Raw genomic sequence first — 15,621 nt, forward strand, 5'->3', positions numbered from 1 at the left:
TTGATCTGTGGAGTAGCTTATGGCAGATACAGTTACAAAATGGGTCAAGTGGCTCTGAGCAGTATGGGACTTAACATTGGAAGTCATCAGTCCCCAAGAACTTAGAACTGCTTAAACCTAACTAACATAAGGACATCACACACATCCATGCCCGAGGCAGGATTCGAACCTGCGACAGTAGCAGTCTCGCGGTTACAGACTGTAGCACCTAGAACCGCTCGGCCACTCCGGCCGGCTCGACTGCCGCGGTACGCGTGATATAGGGACTGGGTAATCTCTGCAGGATATACTGCAATAAGCAACATACGACGTGGGATGTTTTCCTGCATGACTTTCAGGAGATAATCAATGAGGTACCTCACGGCGAGACACAGCTGCTCGCACCCGTGACAGTACTGAGGAATCGACAGCAAAGGACGTGATTTGAACCACTGTTGATTATGCTGCGAGGACGCGGGAGCAACATAAGAGAGTGGTGGAGGAAGCGCTCCGTAGAATTCAAGCAGCCGCACGCAGTAGGAAAATTCGGGCTGACAAGTCTGCACGAGTGCGGCAGTTCCACATTGGAGACAAAGTCTTGGTGAAATCCTTCTAGCCGTCTTATGAGGTGAAACAGCAGTCCAACAGGTTCTTCACGGTGTATAACGGGCCTTTCCGAGTGCGCAAAATCGCTCGCGAGAACGCCGTGGAATTGGAATCATTGAAGACGAAAAGGTCAATCGGCCTTCACCACGTTTGTCACGTGAAGCACTTCACAGAATTTATCACGCATCTGTGTAGTAGCATAAGTTTTAGGTATTGTTTTTTTATGATTTGTAAATGTAATTGTGTAAACATTAGTTGTCAATAGGATTTATTTTTGGTTATATGGGCTGAGCGAAAATAAGGTTGTAGTGATCATTTGTGTCTGAATACTGAATTTTATCTTTGTCAGTTTTCAGCGTCACATCCATCTTAAAGTTGTGTTTTTTTTGTTAGCTTTTTGTTCCGTGGCTGCTTTTCTCATGAAGCACTGATTTGGAGTGTGAATGCCACAATTATAAGTGGTACATGTCGGTGTTTGGGCGAATGCATTCTCTTTCTGGGGTCATGACTGCTATATGGGAGATTTCAGCCTTTGCTTCCTTGATGGAGGAATCGTCATCTGTCATGGCATGGGCCGGCCTTGTGTCTCTGGTGATGTTGTGAGTTGCTTACTGCTCTTACGAAGACTTACGACAGTGAGTGGGGCATGCACTCGCTCCTTTGCACCTATCTCCTGATCGGTTTCGTCTGCGTTTCAGCACGCCATTGAGTTTTGCACCATTTTTTGTGGTGTTTTTTCGAGTATTCGTAGCCACGCCTGAGTTGCGTGTGCTGAATTCGGATTCCCGAAATGATAAGGAGGCCGCCGAGCCCACCATCTCCACTGTGCGGTGGGTCATATTTTCGTGTTGTGAGAGATCTGAGTCACCTCCACGTTTAAATACGTATGTGTGTGCAACCTCATCGTGGAGCAAAAATAGAGGGAAGACGCGAGACTGGACTGCGTATTTCTCATAGATATCAATTAATTCTCATTTTAGTGATAATTACGTTTTATTGCTTGTTTTTCTTGGCTCTTGGTATAACAGCACTCGTCTGGATGATTGTCTGGCTTTCCTTGTGGAGTTTCAGATTCTGCTACGCATTTCGTCCTAGAGGTTACAGAAATACCTAATCACGAACATAGATGCCAGGAGATTCGGAGAAGAACTGCCTTAGAAACTTCAACACGTCGAAGAGACGGGGAAGACGTCATTTCGCAAACTCGGTTGTCGCAGGTCGAGCCACATACACATAAGTATCGGAATTTTATTTCCCTTCATACAATTTGTACTGCCAGTATTGACTGTCTTTTTTGTGTGGCGCTTTTGTTTTGTTAATGCGGGTGCTGTGCTTGTCTTTAAAATGTTCACAATCTCCCAGACGTCGCCACCACGTAGGAAGACTTCGTTTTTAGACTTTCTGTAGCATGTTGGGCTTAATCATTTAGTTTTGCTTGTTGGATTTGGTCTCCGTTTGTTTGTTGGAGGGTAGTTTTAAGTACAATTAGAGTCTAAGCATGCGAATTTACATGTAAGGTAATTAGTAAGGGTTGCCCCTTGTCTACTGTTTGATATTACAGTAATTTTTGTGATTTTTAATGTCTCTAGCTAACTGCCACATTTTTGTAATTTGTTTTATCTGTAGATACGATAGTAATCTGTGAATAAATATTTTAATCTTTTTTTGTTTTTTTGGCATCCTCTAGATTGTAAATATTTTAGTTCTTTTGTGAGTTTTAATCCGACGCGTTACTGTAACTATGTACAGGACTTCATAAAAAGTTGTGTATAGTGTACCTGTTGGGTTTCTGTGAGGTCTGTACAGGCACTGTTCATGGAGGTATAAGGAAGTTGGACGAGGAACCGGCCACCACCGAATGAGGGTAAGTCCGTTGTAGAGGAAGTGGGTCGTGAAATCCGGCAGGCAGCTGGCACTGTAGACAATGCTGTGACAGGCAAATGACAAGACCTACCCCTGCCGGGAGAGGCGAACAATGGCCGCCACGCGCCATGCTCGCTCTTACCGATAGGTGACGCGAGAGAACGTGACCTTGGGGGATGACCGAGAGCGGACCGCTGTCTGCCGGCTCACACCTACATTCTCTGTGAGACGAGCCAACGCCAACCCCTGGTCCGGCCCAATAAGCTGCATGAGCTGGAAGTAGGGGGCCCGGGGCACACTGCTGTCAACACAGCGACCCGTGAACAGTGCCCAAAGAGGGGCGTCTCCATCGACTGCGGAACGTCCTGGAGCACCTCGTACATGCTGCCAGACAGTTGGTCCACATGTGAGCGTGGTCTGCGTGACTGCCCGCAGTCTGCTCTGGCAAGCGGCACCTCGCAGCTCTACGAGAAACGGCGTCCGGTCCTGCCGTCAGCACACCAGCCGAAGGGAGACATCAGATTTAACATATTGCGACAGACGGTGGCTGTCATGTGTGCAGTTGGACCTCGTGTGGGCATGGTCTGTGTGACCACCCGCACCCTGCAGCGGCCGGTGGCATCGCCAGGGCGTGACGTGCACCTAGCTTCTTGCGTGACAGATACTAACGCCCACACCCACCGACTCAGACATGGGACTGGTCCGTAAGACCGCTCACACCTCGCACCAAGACTACTGTGCCATCAGCCTGTGTTATGTAGTGTCTGGTGTAATACAATTATGTCGGCACCTACACGAGATAGGTCAAGCCCAAGGACGCTACCATCCACAACTTACTTCATGAAGCAAAGAAAAAAATGTGTTTTATTGGTGTTGTATGCACAAATATTTAGTGACTCTTAGTTTCTTGTCATCATCTATTTGACTGATGAACATTACATACTGCAACTCTGTGTTTGCTTCCTTAAAAAATGGTTCAAATGGCTCTGAGCACTATGGGACTTAACTTCTGAGCTCATCAGTCCCTTAGAACTTAGAACTACTTAAACCTAACTAACCTAAGGACATCACACACATTCATGCCCGAGGCAGGATTTGAACCTGCTACCGTAGCGGTCGCGCAGTTCCAGACTGTAGCGCCTAGAACAGCTCGGCCACTCCGGCCGGCTTGCTTCCTTACTCTAGATTTAAGTAGGTCTCATATTTGCTGTGGTAACCACTAAACAACAACTGGGCACTGTCGGTCAGTCCTTACTATAAACATTCTTAGTTTTGTGTTTTCTTGTAAAGTTACTATCAGAATTCATTAGGTTTTCTTCCTTTTGTGCACCCTGGATAATTTTTTTCGTTTGTATCTTCACCAGTTTTTCACTTACTGTTAATCTTGTAATACAACATATTTTTCATGTACAAATTGTGAGACACGTTTTGAAAATCCAGCAACACACGTGTGTCCTCTATGTATTACTGAAAGGCAATTCCAAGTTGCGTAATAGTCATAAATCAGAGCGTAAGAACATTAGGTCACGTCACTGTGGCTGTCTCCTTGCTTTGCTCAGGGATACTGAATATATATGGTCACTTTTCACATAGGGAGGAATACTCTTCGTAAGGTTTTCCCCTTTCGTTCTTCTAGTGAATGTGTGTATTTGTGCTGGGTACAGTTAAACTATTTATTGTTAATGAATTAAGTCTGGATGTTTGCCAGACGATGTGGCCTATGGCATTGACAATGCAAACACCCATCAATGCTCAAACTTTTTGCGACTGGAGGAGGGGATGTGTTTGCGCACGTGGGTATCCCTGTGAATCAATGAGCGTCACTTGAGGTATGAGAGTACAGTTGGCTGTGAGGATGCCAATATTCGCCTCTATGATCTCTGCCCTTTCTTGCTTCACCATGACTAGAGGCTGTTATGATGTTTTAATTGAGACATCTTCTTAGGTTACACTATCCCTTGACGTGAGTGAACCACAAACAGCGAAAAATGATCTATTGTAAGTGGGTGGTAATGAAAGCCGGCGGTGCCTTCCTGGCACGCCACTGCTGCCGTGGTAATGCCCGTCAGGCTCTTCCCCTTTCATTTAGTTTCAGTGATTATCATACAATTTCATTCGCCTTTGGTGTATCTAAATTTTCGCTGATTGACAGTAATCTGACGAACTATTACGGTTAGGCTAAACCACTGATTGATCTCACTGTAATTGCTTGACATGAGTAGCAGCAGTAGAATTGAACTCGGCTGTAGTGGCATATATTTTGACGCTGGGGGTGACAACTGCATTTTGGGCAGATTCAGAACTTTCCCCGAACAGCGTCAGCCTTCTCATTGCCAGCCTGCCTTTGTAGTCACCGAAACTGGCCATGGGCCCTGCAGGGCAGTGGTTCATGGGCCGGCATTCTGGCAGTCGGCCTTGTTCCGTTGGCGGCCAAGCAAGAGGGTGGGAACGCTGTGGCTGAACGCGAAATGACACTTCTTTAGAAACTATATGACTAACGGTTTCCTCCAGAAGGTAAAAATCCGCTGATCAATGGAAAATCGTGGTGTGTTGTACATTAGAGAAACCGATGATAGTGGTTCGAAGAGGGGAATAATATTGATCATCAACATCTCGACCACCATACTGACAGCATATCAGGGAGAATCTAACCACGTTAATCTGCATGAGGTGGAGAGACACGGTATTCCACGTCACGCAGCAGCAGAATTTGAGTTCACAGATTCGCAAACATGTGCACCTTTGAACAGAACGCCTTAATTTTGCAAATGTTTTCGTTATATTAGTTGTTGAGTTCAAGAAAAGTTATTCTTTCATTCTAACTCCCCTTGACTCTACGACCACTCACTTTCGCCGACATGAATGTGATGCAAAAGTTTCTTGGATAGTTTATATACCGTGCTAGTCACTATAGAGTAAGTGCTGGAAGTACTTCGTACGAAAATTTGCTATTTTCCATGCTATTGTATGCGTGTTTTGAACGAGAGAAACAAGATTTTCTATATGCCTTTGCAGGTGCCTCTCTCATCTAATGATCCCTACGTGAGATATACGGGACTGGTAGCAGAATGGTCACAAAGACTTCTTCCAATGTGAGTTGTCCAAATTTAGCCACTGGATTTCGAAAGAACAGTGGCGCCTTTCTCCAGAAGATTCTTATCTGCTCTCGCGAAGCATTTCTGCGACTGTCTATTAGGCTATACCGACCTGGACCAAAATTAATTATAGTATTTTGCTTTCTGATGCATTACAAATTATTACGTTAATATGAAGTTTAAGAGGCGAGCATAATTGTTGTTATAAAACACCATTAATGCAATTTTGCTATCAGGACGTATGAGCACTTTCATTGCACAAAGTGCCTAAGTTATTCGTAGAAGGTCACATCGCAGTCCTGCCGCCAAGTTTGTTCCTGCAAAGATCAAAAGCGTGTTCACTTAGTCTGCATGCTATTGTTTCGGAGATCACTATGTAACTCCACTTACAGCGAGATCAGTTGTATCAGTCACACAAGTGACCGTCCTCACTGACACGAGGACACTTTTCGAGATTAGTAGTGTTAAAGTTTCATGTCCTGACCAAATGCAGTTCATTAGAGATCTCCTTTTAGCTCTAGAATCGGTAAGGTATCTGCCATACCTTCCTAATAATAATCCATAATCAGCGAGAAATAATTTAGGGTAGCTATGAAAAGCCAAAATCAAGACGGACAGATACACAGTTCAACTCAGCAGCTCATGAATCGACGACTGACATCTTAACCACTGGTCTCAGCAATACACCAATGTGTACAGCCGTCTTTGAATCCTCAGCTCGCTTTTGGTACGAAAAAATTGTAGAAAAACTCTTTTTTGGGGTTTCCTAAGGAACCACCCAACAATTACTAATAATTTTCGAAAACTGGAAGATGTCCCTCTAGATAAATGCCCTGAAAATATACGGTTAAAATTTGAGACATTTGCTGCGGCTATTTATTTCTTAGATTTCGCCTCATACCGGATTTTACGCGTAGAAGTAAGGTAAATTTGAATCTCTGCATCTCGGAAAAGAATACAGATATCGAAGAAATTTTCAATGTTGTTAGAGGACAGGATCTGAAAAATGCATCGTGGAAATTTCAACCGTTTTCTGTGCGTAGCTGTCATGGAATCCGCGGCTTAGTTTTGTTATGAAAAATAGTAGGAGAATCTATTTTTGTGGTTTTCTAAGGAACCGCCCCTGAATAATGGTGCCTTCATAAGACCCTTAGGACGCACCGTAGACAACATCAAAAGCAAAAAGAACCAAACGATTTGTTCCATTGGCCTAAGCAGGAGGAACTATGCAATATTCGTATTTTGACCATGTACTGCAGAATAGTAACACTAAGACGAGCCTTCTGTTGGATATACAAATGGTCCCTACCCCACGGGATATCCACGACATATTATCCTACCTTTCTATCACTAATAGAACCTGCGGTATGAGCCTCGGAAGAATTTCGTTTTAATGTCTGGCGTTTTGGAACATATAAGGTAGGTCATGTGGTATCATGCGTACTAATTACCTTTTCCATTAACTATCCATTAAAAAAAAAAAAAAAGATTCAAATGGCTCTGAGCACTATGGGACTTAACATCTGTGGTCATCAGTCCTCTAGAACTTAGAACTACTTAAACCTAAGTAACCTAAGGACATCACACACATCCATACCCGAGGCAGGATTTGAACCTGCGACCTTAACAGTCGCGCGGTTCCGGACTGAGCGCCTAGAACTATCCATTCCACGCACTGGAAAACGTGTTAAAATGTACGCCATTTCAAAGAAAAAAGCTATGTTCTGACAAGTCCCGTTCTTAAATAGAAGTTCTCAGAATACATGTTAACAGTTTATCAAACTCTCATTCGCAAAAGCGGAAATACCGCGCATCCCAAACATGCATGAACGAGGCTACATTTGCCGCCATTTCTACACACAAGTATTGGATTTTTTTTCCATTTGGTCATGATTTAACAATAATGAACCCATTGGCGCCCTCCTATTACGGAGATGGTCCTGTCTCTTCCAGTTCACATTCGTAAATGAACTTGCTGCCGAAAATATTTGTCCGAGTAATGAAGCGCAGCGGGGCGTAAACACGCACATTCTGCTGCCGGTGGACACAATTACCGGTGTTTTCGGACGACATGTAAATTGGACAGCAGCGGTAGCGGAAATAGGCAGCACGGCCAGCGCTGCCTGGCCACACACAATTCCGCGACACGGTGGCACCTGCAAGCCGAAGCCCGGCAACGGGAAATTCGTTTTTCCTGGGTCAAAACGTATTCACACGCTCAGAAAGAAATATGTGAAAATTACTTAGCGATCACTCGACGGAAAACGCGACTTGTACTAGGATAACATTTACTTAACCATTGTACAGAAAGATGAGCACATTCATCAGGGGCTATGTTTAATGTACTTCTGACAGAAGTAAAAATTACATTGATAAGTCAGAGATTTTCTGTCCTAAATTGAAACGCCTCCTTTAGTTGACTCCTTTCCTACTCTGCAGTGATTTCTCGTGGTAGTTTAAGTATTTCATTGTTACGTGTTTTTGAATTCTATATACTGCTGCACGTTTTTTAATGTTACTATCTTCGTAATATATAAGGTACGCATATTCGAGCAAATAAAAAGCTATTTGCCTTGTTGTCATGCGTATCACTCTTCTTTTATTTTGGAAATATTCTCAGAGGCTTGTAATATATAATACACTACTTGCTATGTAGCACACACGTGGATAAATTAATTTCCACATTACGGTTTTAGACGTTAGTCTCCTCAGTGTTGACAGGTTTTAATTCCACTTACGTTTTCGTGTGACCTTTTTCTCATATCTGTGCTGCTCTGTGAATGCATTCCGTTATCATGTACAGTCAAGCACTCCTTACGTTGTACAGATGTGTGCACATTTCACCACATACAATTCTCGTTTTCACACAACAAACGAAAAACACTAAACTGTTTACTGCCACGATAACACAATCAAAAGACGAGAAAGGAAAATATCACATCAAATGGCAAAAAAATACACATTGGTAAAAGCTAGAAATATATATACTGAAATGTGGAGGTAGAATTTGATAAGGGGAAGCCAAATGAAAACGAGACGATTGGAAAAATACTAAGTAAACTGTATCCAAGGTTCTCGGGTGTCCTGCCGGATCCGTTCGTCGAAGTTCCACGATATTTCGGCGGATAACCGTTCCGCCATCATCAGGTGGTGCTGATGGAATGATCTGTCTGCGCTGTGTCCGTGGTATTTATGTCCGCGGCGTCCCGAGTCGTACCCCGGCGCGGGCGGCCGGCGGAGCGCCGCTAGGTGGGAGGGGTGGGGGAAGCTGCAGCCACGCCCGGTGGTAGGCGCAGTCCATCTCCGTCCGCGGTGGTGGAAGGATCTCGCGTCCGCCCGTGCCGTTGCTCTTTGATGGTGTTTAATAACGGTTTCCAGGCCTTGCTAAGTTGAAACCCGGTGTCCCTGTTGATGAGGTTATCTGTTACTCGAATTTCTATGGCCTCCTTCTAGATACTGTCCCAGTAGGCACTTGTGGCAGTCAGGGTTTTTGTCTCTTCGAATTTCGCTGTGTGTCCGGTTTCAACGCAGTGTTCTGCTAGGGCCGAATGTCTGGGTTGGCGTAAGCGGGTGTGACGTTCGTGTTCTTTGTGTTGTGGACTGGCAAGACAGCCAATCCACAGTGACGGATAACCTAAAGACACGCGCTTAAACTCACGCAGGCTGGCGTGAGGACTGAAACAGGATACGTAATGAATGCTATAAAGAAATGTACGTAGCTGCTGGAATACTTAACTTTAATCCACAATTGGTGAACATTGGTCTTGTTGATACAGTATATGCGTCAATAGATACATAGCAAAGGATAATTGGCGCCTTGCTAGGTCGTAGCTATTGGCTTAGCTGAAGGCTATGCTAACTATCGTCTCGGCAAATGAGAGCGTAATTCTCAGTGAACCTTTCCTAGCAAAGTCGGCTGTAAAACTGGGACGAGTGCTAGTAAGTCTCTCTAGACCTGCCGTGTGGTGGCGCTCGGTCTGCAATCACTGATAGTGGCGACACGCGGGTCCGACGTATACTAATGGACCGCGGCCGATTTAAAGGCTACCACCTAGCAAGTGTGGTGTCTGACGGTGACACCACACTTTGCATCGGTCCTCGACCGTGCGAACTGTTTGGCCGATATAGGATTTGCCACAGCCGCACGGGATTTTGTATACGCCCGCTTTCTTCAGCCCTACGTCATCTTTTGCCGTTCCTAGTAGGTCACGAATCTTTGCTGGTGGCCGGAAGACTGTGTCAGTCTTGTGTCGCCTTAAAAGTCTCCCTATTTTTGACGACACGTTGCCAGCAAACGGCAGAAAGGCCAGAGCTTGCGTTTCTTCTTCGGGTTGTTCTTCATCTCGGTTCTTGCTACACTTCTGTTGTCGGAAGGCCCTTTGGATTTGGCGGTTGCCATACCCATTCTTGCGGAACACGGTCTCCAGGTATTTGAGCTCCGTTGTCAAGTTCTGTTCATCAGAGATCGAGTGTGCTCTATGTACCAAGGTGTTGAGCATTCGATTAAGCTGCGCCGGATGGTGGCAGCTGGACGCATGTAGGTACAGGTCAGTGTGTGTGGGCTTTCGGTACACACTGTGACCCAGTGAGCCATCAGACCTACGTTCCACTAGGACATCAAGAAAGGGTAGTTCTCCATCTTTCTCAGTCTCCATCGTGAACTGAATGTTACTATGGACCGAATTTAGATGTCGCCGGGAAAGCCTGAGATCTCATACTAAGTAAACTGTTTACTATTTCAAAGGCAATCACCATAACTGTTAATACATTTATCCCATTGTGAGACGAGACGGTCAATGCCTTCCTGAAAAAGTGTTTGCCGTTGCCTACAAAATCATGATGGTACCCAGAAGTGCACCTAAACGTCCGAAGCAAATCGACCACCACGAAAGTTTTTGTCCTGGCTTCAAAAAATGTGGAAATTGAATAGGAAGAGATCGGAACTCATGAAGGGTTTGTAAGAGCTTCCCAGCGGAACTTTCGCAGAGTAATAGAAACAATCTCTCCAACATGTGGGTCTGCCTACAATTTGAGACAAACTAGTAGGACACAATTTCAGAAAGAACAGCGCCATTGGTACAAAATCAAAAGAAGTTATTCAGGGAAAGAATCGACTGGGACGAGCAATATGTTATACGTGCAGAAGATCATAAATGACGTTAGATGTACTACATACTATTAAATGAAGAGTAAGGAAGACAGAAGAGGGGAATGGCGTACTGCAGCACGCTAAGCTCTGTTCTGCTTAACTACACACAGTTCCATCGTCACAAAAACATGTTGAAACCTTTAGAGCATTGCGCACCAAAAACATATTTTTTACTTGAAAATTGTAAACCAATACCAAAAATTTCAGTTCAGGAAGGTACTTTCACCCGTTTGTGTTAATTAAGGGCCTAGACGAGCCCCTAGGGCCTGGACAAACATTTTATCCATCTTTCATAAACTTCTCTTTCAATTTACTTTCTTCCTCTCTCCTCTGTGAGTGTAGCTTTCTCCTGACCCTTATTCCGCAAAATTTTATGGCTGAAGTAGCTGCTATAGGTGCGATCTCCCATACCGCCATGGTCCAGGCGACAGAAGATATTCAAGTAAGCTATTGCTTATCTGTACAAAGGGAAAGAAGCGTCTGTTAAGGTAGCAAGTTGGATAATCACCGTATATACTAAATCACCATTTGAAGTCGTTCTACCGAAACTCGCAGCTCTTCATTATACGTTCGTTTATAAATATCTTACAACAACCGGCGTCCAACGGCTACCAGTGTGGCATTCCGTTCCATTAAAACCACAAAGTAGCCTAACACTTTCTATAGTGAAAATGTAGGTATGAAAGTGAATACTAGTTCAGAAATCACTACCAGGAGACACGTCTAAATGCTACCCACGCGCATTGGCGAAACATCTGTGAAAAAAACTATTAACTGTTGGGGGACGACTCTCAGAACGTCCGAGAACGACTCACCTGATGAATATAACTATGGAATAAGTCTTTTATTTGTACACAAGACATTTCCGCTCACTAATGTCATTCGCTGTTAATGACACATTTATATTGCCTCTTCTCCCCAGACTTGAATTGTGGCATAGGTAGGACACTTCCAAATGTACCATAACATGTAGCTATGTATACAGTACACAACAATAAAGAACAGACATTTTACAGGAGTTATCCCTAACGTCTATTACCACAGTCATGACAGACTGTATAACGATACACGAAGGAATATCTGCTACGGGTTTCACTCTGTGTCATCTCTCGTCATCTTATAGCAAATGGTTCAAATTGCTCTGAGCACTATGGGACTTAACATCTGAGGTCATCAGTCCCCTAGAACTAAGAACTACTTAAACCTAACTAACCTAAGGACATCACGCACATCCATGCCCGAGGCAGGATTCGAACCTGCGACCGTAGCGGTCGCGCGGTTCCAGACTGAAGCGCCTAGAACCGCTCGGCCACACCGGCCGGCATCTTATAGCACAAACACGAGGCCACACTATATACATACGCACTGCAGTCACTGATACTCTACAGATTCATTTAAGACACAAATCGCACGCACCACGACGAATGAAGTCATTGTGTGCGGGAAAAGAAAGCGTTTTCGATAATGGTGAGACATCTCGAGCCGCCTAATCGGTTACTGTTACGGCGTAAAGTCAAGCGCCATCACGCCAGTAGGGAACTTCAGGGGAGAGAAGGCTGTGAGAAGAAGTCAGCAAATCGCACGCTGGCCGGACCTTTTTCCAGGACGAAAACACGAGAGCAACGGCCCCTAAGTGAAGAGGACATAAGCGCCGCGACCGACTAGTGACGGACCAGTTTAATAGCAGCGTCAAAGCTAGTCACTTCGCTTGTACTTTGTACGTAGCACGGACTTTCGATGGACTATACTAAAAAGATTGATTATTTCGTATGTCACCCTTTGCTTGCGACGCATCTGTGTGATTCTCTGAGTATAGCAATTTTCTTACTGTAATGAAACTCATTAATACGACTTGTTGATTGTTTGTCTAGTGAACTGAGTAGGCAGGATTCCTGGACACTACATATTTTACGACGAGGCTGGACGAATACGATAGCAACAACCCGGAGCCTAACTGCCACAGACTTTTGTTTTGTCGTGGGCTTTTGTGTTTTTCTGAGGCCTTAATACTACCTAGCCTTTTCTTTTACATGTTTCAATAGTGTCTCTTGTGGTGTTTTTGCTATTCAGTGCTTTCAGGTGGACTTTGCAGAAATTTTCTTTACTTGTGTCTATCATTTTATTGCTTGTACTGCCTGTTTATTGCATACGTCTATTCCAAAATGAGCAACCCACATCTCCCACTCCCTTATCAGGCACCTCAGCTGCAAGCAATCGATGCAATGCAGCTAATACAGATGTATCAGTTTCAGACGCAGCGGACAGCCACTCTTCTCAACACGGTACAACAGCTTCTGGCCACTAACGCAACGCCACAAGAAGCCTTTTCGCCAGTTTAATGAAAAATAAGAGGAAATGGTCGAGTGGTAGCAACAGTATGAAGCCCACATCATTGCTCACAAAGTATCAGGTACCCTGAAACTATACTACTTTTTGTCAATGGTAGGAATTGCAGTGTTTCGCCTCATTCAGAAATTGTTCCCAAACGCAACTCCGAGTGAACTCTCCTATGATCAGGTTATACGTTCTCTGACTATTATGATCAACAAGAGAATGAGGTGGCAGCTGGGTACCAATTCTTTTGTTGCAAGAAAAGGTCAGATGAAACATTTCACAAGTGGGTAACAGATTTGCAGAGTATGACATGGAACTTCTTATTCAAATGTGCTTATGGTGCTTTATATTCAGATGTTATGTTGGGCGTGATGCGATCGTGTACAATGTCAATTATGTCAAACTTAGAGAACAGATTTTGAAACAGTCTGATCCATCATTTCATTATGTAGTGAAAATTCTAGATCAGTGTGATTCAGGTGTGTAGCGGCCAATAAATTTGAGCAGCCACCAATTTGTCGGGTTCAGTAGTCCCTTGCTTACGACCTGCCCAGTAGGCACCAACAGCACGCGCGTGCCATGCCATGTAATCAGTTCTCTAAACGGGAGAACAGAATTAAGTCATGCCCTCGGTGCTATTCACGGCACAGACGCAAAGATTTCCCGTCCAGACATGCACAATGTTACGCTTGTGGCAAGAAAAGTCACATACAATCCATATGTTTGCAACGGAACAAACAAATTTGGAATTCTGTGGTAAGTTTCTATGGGACCAAACTGCAGAGGTCATCCGTCCCCAGGCTTACATACTACTTAATCTAACTTAAAATTACTTAAGCTAAGGACAACACACACACCCACGCCCGAGGGAGGACTCGAACCTCCGACGGGAGGGGCCGCACGAACCGTTGCGGGGCGCCCTAGACAGCACGGCTACCCTGTTTGGCCGGAGCAAACATAAGAAATGTCTTCACTCACAAAAATCTAATCACAAGGCCAATGTAATTGATGCAGTGTACTCAAAGCCTGCTGTAGGCATTAGCAAATCTAGCAGGCCAACACTTTCTTCAGTGCCTCGCCAGTCCAACAGACTTTTTGTTCATTTGCATCTTTATGGGAAACAGGTGAAATTTCAGCTGGACACGGGTGCGTCTGTTACATTGCTGAATCGTGACATATATGACCTGTTAGCCTCGCCACGCCTGTCTAAAACTAGTACTAACCTGATGGCTTATAATAGACATGACATTCCCATTTCTTGGAAAATGTATTTTGCCTGCCACGTATCGCTCGCATACGCGAACTAGACTTTCACTGTGTTACAATCACACGATTGTGAGAACATATTTGATCCTGTTTCGTTTCATTTGTTTGGCTTCCAAATTCAGGATAATGTGTTGTCACTGACTGCATTCAATGCCAATGACAGTTTTGCTGAAAAAATTCCCTGTACTCATTTCTGAGGGTTTAGGCAAGGCTAACATTTTTTTTTTTTGCACATATTACTATGAATTTCAGCGTCAGAACTGTTCCCATTGCATTGCGGGACAAAGTGGGTGCGAAAGTTAAAGAATTGCAGCACAGTGGAGCTATTGCGCATATACAGGTTAGTCAATGGGCAAGTCTGCTGGTTCTGCTTCCCAAACCTTCAGGTCGCATTCGCCTCTGTGTTGACTTTACGTCTAAATTCAACCCACAAACTATGATTGATCCTTATCCATTGCCACTCCCAAAGGATCTCATGGACAGATTAGGCGCTGGTCGCTACTTTTCAAAAACTGATTTGCGCGACGCATACCTTCAAATACCAGTAGATGAAGAATCTCAAACCGCGATTTTTATGAACACTCATTTGGACTTGTTTAAATATTTTCGTTTGCCTTTTGACAGTGCTCCCGTAACCGCCATTTTCAATCGGTATTTGGAACAGCTGACTGCTTAAGTACGAAACTGTTCAAACTATTGCCATAGCAGATCGAACACCTGAAGAACACATTCAATTTTGCGTGCTTTGTTTCGTGTGTTATGTGATGCAGGACTAAAGTGTCGCATGGGAAATTGTAATGTTTTAAAACGCGTAGCAGTATCTTGGTCATGTCTCAAATAGTCAAGGTGTACATCCTCTTCAGTCTCATTTGTTATCCATACGTGACCTGCCAGTTTCGCGCAGTGTCTCAGAACTGCAGTCAGTTTTAGGGACAATGAACTATTATATTCGGTTCATAAAGAATGCTGCACAAATCGCAGCTCCATTGCATCGCTTACGTCGCAAGAACATCACATTTGTTTGGACAAATGAGTGCCAAGAAGCTTTTCAAAAACTTAAAGGTACATTGCTCAGTGATCGATGCTTGCTTCACTTTAATCCCGACAAACCAGTTGTGTTTCAAGTTGACGCTTCTCTTACGGAATCGGTGCAGTGCATTCGCACAGACTTGGTGATAAAGACTCGCCTATTGCTTTCGCATCAAAAGTCTTGTCCTAAGCTCAGTGTAACTATTCACAAATAGAGAAAGAGGCTTAGGCTATTGTGTGTAGTGTCAACAAGTTCCACCTATATTTGTATGGCTGAAACTTCTACTTAGTAACAGATCG

Source organism: Schistocerca piceifrons, chromosome X, assembly GCF_021461385.2.
Source record: "Schistocerca piceifrons isolate TAMUIC-IGC-003096 chromosome X, iqSchPice1.1, whole genome shotgun sequence".
In the NCBI taxonomy this organism is placed as follows: domain Eukaryota; kingdom Metazoa; phylum Arthropoda; class Insecta; order Orthoptera; family Acrididae; genus Schistocerca; species Schistocerca piceifrons.